The following is an 8,231-nucleotide window of genomic DNA, read 5'->3' as shown; positions in this document are numbered from 1 at the left end:
CCTGCTGGTCAATCCAATTCATCATATAAAATATATTTTAAACTAACTTTTTATTTTCCTTTTTGATCTGACATTTATTTCTGGTCTCCCTGTGCAAAACATGGACTTTGTAGTTATTTAAGTTAGAAATAAAAGTTTTTCTTACAATTGACAACTGTAGTATTTACTTGTTCATATAAAAAACATCCTTCCATTCTGTCACAGTAGTGACTGCTCATTTGTACTTATTCTACAATATTTTGAAATCCTTACTGGTTGTAGAACTGTAATTGTATCTACATCCTGTCTTCCTGTCACATTGCTGGTCACTGGTACAGTAACACTTTTTTGAACAGCCAAATCCATAAGAACCATAAGGACAGGGTCCTCCTGAACAGTTTACACCATATGTACCTACTTCACAGGCTGTAACATCAATAGTGTATATTTTAGTTTAAGTTTTAAACCATGCACTAACTAATTTTTACTTTTTCTGAATCTCCCTTATTTGATCATACATTTGCATATTTTAGAAATGCATAATGTTTCATGAAGGATTAGATTCCATAAAATAACACTTTAATTTTATTTTTTAATAATTTAATTTCACTTGTATCAAGCTATTTCATTGGCTGAATCATTCAGAGGAACATATGATATTTTGGATAACATAACTTGCCTACGTCACAATGAGTTACGTCAAAAACGTATTACTCCGCTTGACGTTACTTTGAAAAATTGTTTTATTTAAAGGCCTTTTTCGGAGGAAAAATTGTCTCAATGTCTATACTAAAATTAAATAATAAGGAATGAAGCTAATTTTTTCAACTTATGTAGTACGATATAACATAACTTGGGCAGTTTACGCTTTATAAACCGCGTCATTTATTAGCTTCATTCCTTAAATAATCGAGCAACTTGAGGTATATTAAATATTAAACATTACATTTTCAATATTTAGACATTTTATGCTTAATGACATTTTACATCAATCATAGTGTATTAGCTTTAAACACTTGAACGAATAATATGGAAAAGCAAGAATAGACGACCAACAATTTGAAAGGCAGCAAAATTTACAGCAAATAGCAAATTCAAAATATTTTCTTTCAAATTATATACCTATGAATTCCATCAATACAAAAGAAAATATATGAATGTTTATCGCTCTATGCCGGTCTGTCTTGCTTTACCAAACTTTTCAAACGCTTGTAGATATTAACTTAAAACTGTATTCGGTGAGCCTACCTTGATAGGTCAGAAACTATGATTCCGTAAAATTAACATGATTTTTTTAATTCAAAGGGAAACCTAGCTGAGGAAACAATTGCTGGTAAAGGACTAGCATTACTTCTGTTATACTCTCAAAAAGATTGCTATAATAATGTGACCCTTTTGGCCTTTATGTCTAGGCATAAAAATAGTAAAATTCTACATTTAGGGTTCTTCCTTGTGACATTTATGACGTGGATGTCTGTAAGGCGCCCTTTTCAGCTAGATAATTCAAATAATCTATTTGTAAAATGCACTTAATCAGAGCGAAACTACCTACAATAAAATACTTTACTGTATTAAATTTTGTATTTATAAATTTTTACTCGGATAGGAATCGTAGACAATTTACTGACGTCATTTAAAACAATATAAACAATTGAAGTGTCCAAAATTATAAGATGATATACATGTACGTATATCTGCACCGTCAAGAAATCAATTTTTTCTAAAACAAAAAATAAAGTCCACCGCTTGGATAAAAGAATGATTGAATAAAGATATCTTGAAGTTTTAAAAAGTCTAATTTTGATAATTGCATGATAATAACATTTAGTTGTGCATGCATAATTACAAGAAACATTTTTTTCTCAAAAAACAAGGTACGGTTTCAATAAAAATTTTACCCTGTATTTTTATAAAATATGGAAGAAATATAAGAAAACAAAATTCATCCTTTCTGAAGTATTGAAATTCCATGCAGTAAAAACCAAAAAATTGTTGTTTATTTTCCCATATCTTCTAAAAAGTTGTAGACGACATAAATTTTTAGTGCAATTTTCTTTCAGAAAATATAAATCACATGTATCGCCAACAAAGATTTTTATATAAGTGATTTTCCAAAGCATGCATTTTACAAAATATATCTAAACTCTGAAGAAGGCAGGGGCTGTGGACATTACCCTCTAAAGGACAAAACACAGAAATGAGTCATTTTGTGGCTATAATTACAGACTGAAAATGCATATAGTTTCTACTGTGTATTCTACAGTACGCTGACAAGGTATCGCGTGTTTTATAGAAATTTTAACGTCGTAGATTTTTAATTATTTTCAAAAGAAAATCACACTGAATGCAAATATTTTTTATTGAACATTTTTGGCGAGCACATATAATTCCATAATGTTGGAAAAGTTTGGAGTTCATTCTTCTAGGCTATTTTTCAGAATTTTTTTTAAAAATTTGTTTGGGAACCAAGAGTTATATAGAGTTTATAAACGCTTTATGAATGTTCATAAACAAACTAATCAAAGTTGTTTTCTAGTTAGTATATTGTTCAACGATAGATGATGACACGTCCATTTCTTCAGAAAGAAAAATAAACGATCGATCAAATGCTTCATTCAAATACCTGTGGTATTCGATAAATATTATAATTTATCAGATGGGAAGTTCAAATTAACGCTAAGCAAACACAGTTTGAATCGAATTTGAAGTGACATACTTCATGCCATTTTTCATCACCTTTAATTAGACAATAATGAAATCTACATATCTATTAAATACAAAATCGGGGTGAGATGCTTACACTATCTAGACCCCTGATCCCTCAAGTGATTTGAGGGGTCCGTCTGTGTTTCCCCATTCACAATGCATTTTTGATACGCGAGTTTCGACATTGTAACTCTCCTACGATAGAGGCGAAAAAAGTACCCATTTCAGCATGGAGGTGGGACAGGTTGTCTCTGTATACAAACGTGCATAAATAAAAGAACGATATTAATGACTTTTAAAATTTATTAAATGTTATAGAAAGATAATAATGTTAAGCAGTGATGCATTTGATGATTTTATCAAGCTCAACTATGCATATTTACAAATCTACTATCAATTTTCGGGTAAATGAAAGAAACGTCGTAGTCTTTGTAAAAAGTAACTGATTTTCTTGATTGTACGAACATTTTAAAAAAAGTTGGTGTTTTTAAGTTATATTAAGGAAAAGAATCAATATGTTATTTAGATTTCCGACGTGCAATGATCAGATGCATGTGTACCGTATTTATTGGAGGTCCATATCTCTTCCCTCGTCCGAAAAGTCTCATATCCACTGATATTTTCTTTTTTTGTTTCGAATTTTTTTGCTGTAAAAAATGATGCCTTTACTTTAATTCGGTTATTCTCAAGTTGTAGAGTGCATCCTGACAATCGTGTAGTTATGATAAACTGGTATATCGATGATGCAATGTATCCAACATACACAGTATAAAATATCTGTCCCACCTGTTTGTTTACGCGGCAACGAAACTCCCCTCCTCAACGAAAGAGCGCACCAAGGGAGATAATCTCGAAACTCGCGGATTGGATTAACGAGATTGATTGATATCCGTTATTTTTATTTTTTTTTTCTTTTAAGTTGCATCTGTTGCCCAGTGATTTGAACTTTTGCTTTAGAATTGCAAAAAAAAGTTGATCATTTCTGTTGTTGGTTATAGTACCACTGCGGGACCTGGAGCCAGTTTGTTTTTTTTATTTTCAGATGATAAGGTGTATTTTAAGATCCCTTGTCGCAGAAAGTGCAGACTATGCACAAAAACTTCACCCCTTTTCAAAATGCCAACTACACTTGAATTACCGGTAAACAAAATGCATAATATGTAATTGTATTAAGTTACATAAAATTACTTTTTTTATTTATTTAAAGTAGTCAACTTACGTTTGCAGTCAAAACCGTTTTGTTGATAATTTGTGCAACATCTCAGATTTTCTCTACATATGAACGTAGAATGACATGAATAGTTATTTTAATTCAATAAAATTCACTGGACATGACATCTACAACAAATTTGTAAAATGTAAACCTGTTATCCTTGCAAACTCCAGGTCCATCAACGGGTCCACTGATCACTGCAAAGAGTTTATGTTAAATAAAACTTAATATAGATGAATCTTACTTATTAGTATTGTGGTAAATTCACATTTTTTACAATGTGTTCTATATTCAAATAAGTTTTACTTAAATTGCAAAATCTGTGACATTTTTAGCTCACCTGAGCCGTCGTCCGTCCGTCTGTCCGTCCGTGTTTCCGAGAGTGCATTTATTGGGTATTTTTCATGCTCATTTTGTACTTATTGGGTACTTTTTGCTTATTGGGTATACCCAATAAGAAGTGTCGCTAAATGTGCTTAAAACACCTCAACTGGGTATTTGCCGGTTAGTACCCAACAAAACTTGGACACGACGATTTGTCCAAAAAAGTATCTAAAAAAGTTGTTTCTATGCACAGACCGTGTTTTGCATTTCAATTTTACTCTCGGAACTCTAAATTCTAGAGAGTTCCGAAAATCAACTTCCGGTAGTCATGATCGTAACGGCGTTTGTTTTCACGAAAAAATATATGGCGACTAAGAAGTACACGATGTCAACAAGATTGTCTGATTGACAAGAGCAAAGGTAAGTTTATTCGATTAATATTTACCCATTGCTAGATTCTTGCTTAAGGAAAATTGATTTTAATGTAATTTTAAAAGTAATTGTGCACAAAATTAAAATAATTATCGAAACAATCCATTCTAAGTAGCACTTGTGTGTATTTTGAATTTCCTCAGCCTTTTTAACTCTCTTAATCGCGGGAAGTATTTAGAAAATTATTGTATATTGTTAAATAATATTTGATAACTCGTAAGTGTTAATTATTTAGTTTTATATAGTCGCCACCTAATATGTTTTGATAAGGTATATTGGAAAGGCAAATTAAAATTTTAACAATCGTTTTACCATAAATCAGCTGTAAATTATCGGTTCATGTGAACAGTATTACAAACATAAAATTGGCAATTTTTTTACATTCACTCAATCAACTGAAAGATAAGTGTCATGCAATTAAATCAAATTATATTTGCAGTGTTTTTAATGATTTCAGATAAAAACAAAATAAATTTTGCTTCATTTCAGATGAGCTAGTGAATGATAGATAAAGAAAGATTTTTTAAAAAAATTTCATTCCTATCATAATCATTAATTAATATGTAATTAAATTTTACGTGCTTAAATTAAAAATTGATTTTAAAAAGAATTACCTTTAGTGATTACCCTGACTTTTTCACTATTAACTTTTTTTTTTCATATTACTTTTTAATTTTTGCTTCTATATTTAGGTTAGTAACTTTTTATCTGGGATAGTGACTTTATTGCTGCCACCAGGCTGTTGACTAGTACATGAATTTTTTAATTGCACACCCCTGAATATGATTTAATAGCACAAAGAGCTAAGGTTTACATATGTGAATTTATATGATTAATGCTTGCTTGTGATTTTAGGATACTTGGATATAAAGATTCATTTTTCCTTCATGATATTTAATAAATATTTTTCCCAACTTATGTTACAATAAATTGGATTAGATTTTTTTATTGAACTTTTATTGAAGTTACCAATGATTGCAATGGAATTTTTAACCATAATTATGTTTAGTTAAGGATTAAACGATTTTCAATATATAACAGGTCAAACAGGAACTTCAGGTGTGAACATTGCAGAAAACACAGAAGAAGATGCCCCTCAGGAATTGGACAGTTGTAAGTAATCAATAAAAAAAAAATCAGGAATAGTTCATGCCAATCATTCATAAGATTTTTAGAGACATTTTCGTCTTCTTCAATTAGAGGAGAAAGAGAGAGAGAGGGGGGAACAGCAGAGCATGTACATAATTTCTAGGAAACCACCATCTGAATGCCCGAAAGCTATTGTTAATGTCATGCTAGTACAAAAAACCTCTGTAGTCTTCATGTTCACTTTGATAAATTTCCTTAGTATATATTTTTTGTAGTGTATCTTTTGATGTCCTTTACTTTTGCCAGATTTCGTAAGTTCTATGGTAGATACAATGACCTTGTCAGCAAATACAATTTATCATTACCGGTCAGTCAAATGCTGACTGACGTTTTTCATACTAATTGTTAGTCCATTATTTGTACACAGAATTGACGACGGATTTTCCATTATTCACTGATCATGATAAGGAGCACACGGCAGGTGTGACCGGTCAGCAGGGGATGCTCACTCTTCCATGACACCTAATTCCACCCCTTATGTTTCAGAGGTCCGTGTTTGGTCTGCTCCTATTTTGTATTGTTTTATGGGCTTTGAGATTGAATACTGTTCGTTATCTCCATATCTTTCCTTTACTAAAATTTTTCATATTTTCAAGTTCTATCCAGCTTGGTAAATTTTAATTAGACTTTATGCAAAGCATCATTCAGGAAGGGGCTTGGGGGGGGGGGGGTGTGAAGTGTGTCTCTGTCCATGCCAATATAATATGAAAGTACTAATTAAGGTTTGGGTCAATTTGAAATCCTCTTTAGTAGAACCATTGGGCTAAATACAGTAATAATGTGAAAGATTTGTCATGTAGTGTAGAGATTTAAGAGCCCCCTATTGTACCGATAGTGTTATATTAGAAGTCTAAATTTCAATTGAATAGGTTTAGAATCCTTTTGAAAATATCTTTCTTAAGAATAAAAATTCTAAAAAACCGTTTAATAAATATGCAGCATCTTTTTGTGTGTTGAATTGTGATTCCAGTTTGCTAAAATTATGGAGGGGGGGGGGGGGGGGTAAGGATGAAGATGCAATTAGACATTGAAGAGAGAGAGAAAGAGTTGATAACATTTTGCATTTTCTATTTTATTTATCAATGCATATTTGTGAATAAAAAATATATTTCTCCTTCTTGGTTGGGTTTGATCAACATAAATGGTGATTTTGCTGTGGCCAAGTAAAACACATTTTATAAGGACTAGAAATATCGTTATCTAATTGCAGAAGGAATAAAATGGACAAAAGCAGAACTGAAGGAGATGCATGAAATGAGGAATATTTTAAAGAATGCCTGAATACAACCACTACTCCTGGAAGACAAGATAGCAATATTGCAATATAAAAGAGCAGGGTTAATGGAGGTATCATACAGTATAGGCCATGGGAGACACTGAAGAAGACAGCATGGAACAGAAACAAAAACAAAAATCATTTTGACATTTATTGTGATATAGGATTAAAGCTCTACCTGTAAAAGCATGGAACAGAAACAAAAATAAAAATCATTTTGACATTTATTGTGATATAGGATTAAAGCTCTACCTGTAAAATTTTGGCATGTAATGACCTTTCTCTTGCTCTAAGACTAAGTACAGTGAGTATTTGATTGAAGATCTTGATTTCAATTTGTCGAACAGATTTTTACATAGTGGCATAGTGCGTAATTTTTTTTACTTTTTGTATAAAGCATTTCATTCATTGTACTTGTAACTGAGTTTAAGTTAACGATGAAAAGTTAAGTTTCTGGTGCAACACACTGTTTTATTGGCTGAAAAAAATAGTTGTGATTTCCAACCCAGGTTAATGAGGTATATGTAATATCTTTTAACATCGGTGAATATTATATTCATTCCTTAAATATTAGAAGTTTTTTATTACAGGGAAAATATGCATTGTACATGTATCTGTAATAAACAGGCTTTTTAAAATAATATTTACAGGCTTATATAATCGGTTCAAGATTTTTCTTTTTCATATAATAGAACACAATCTGAGCAACTGAAGGAAAATATTTACTCAAGGGTGTGATCTGTTTATCTATGTAGCAATGTGGTTTTTAAGTTTAATTTTTTGGTACCGGTACTTACTTACTAACAGATACAGTGTATTTCATCATAGATAAAATGAAGGTTCAGGGAAGAAATCTTTTCACTATCTTGCTCTACCTGTAATGAGTTATACTTGATGCCAAGTTGCAATACTTAAATTTTACAATCATGGTTATAAAAATGATTATGTTTACAGCCAGCACAAAATGCTTATATCTTCTTATCATTTGTAAATTGTACACTGAATGAGATGTTGAATGTTAGAATTAAAGTATTCAAAATGTTTTGGACTTTCGTATGCTTATGCAGATAAATATGAATTCAACAAGGGAGAGACAAATGTCATACCTATTGGGTTTGCAGTCTAATGCATGACAAATTTGACAATTACAAA

At 31.2% G+C, this 8,231-nt stretch overlaps 2 long non-coding RNA genes across 2 annotated transcripts; one reads left to right on the top strand and one right to left on the bottom strand.

Annotated features, from left to right (window-relative positions):
- Positions 1-261: 261 nt before the first annotated feature.
- Positions 262-4,095, bottom strand: LOC134249407 (uncharacterized). Its single transcript, XR_009988273.1, has 3 exons — positions 4,050-4,095; positions 3,905-3,957; positions 262-405 (listed from the first exon to the last, which is right to left on the bottom strand). It is a non-coding gene; the product is annotated as an uncharacterized LOC134249407 (long non-coding RNA).
- Positions 4,096-4,338: 243 nt separating this feature from the next.
- LOC134249409 (uncharacterized) lies at positions 4,339-7,164 on the top strand. Its single transcript, XR_009988274.1, has 3 exons — positions 4,339-4,642; positions 5,696-5,767; positions 7,014-7,164. It is a non-coding gene; the product is annotated as an uncharacterized LOC134249409 (long non-coding RNA).
- Positions 7,165-8,231: the final 1,067 nt, after the last annotated feature.

The sequence above is a fragment of the Saccostrea cucullata genome, unplaced genomic scaffold (assembly GCF_032062105.1).
Source record: "Saccostrea cucullata isolate Sc308-1 unplaced genomic scaffold, CSIRO_AGI_Scuc_v1 ctg1996, whole genome shotgun sequence".
Lineage (NCBI taxonomy): Eukaryota > Metazoa > Mollusca > Bivalvia > Ostreida > Ostreidae > Saccostrea > Saccostrea cuccullata.
This window is presented reverse-complemented; position numbering and strand designations above follow the sequence as displayed.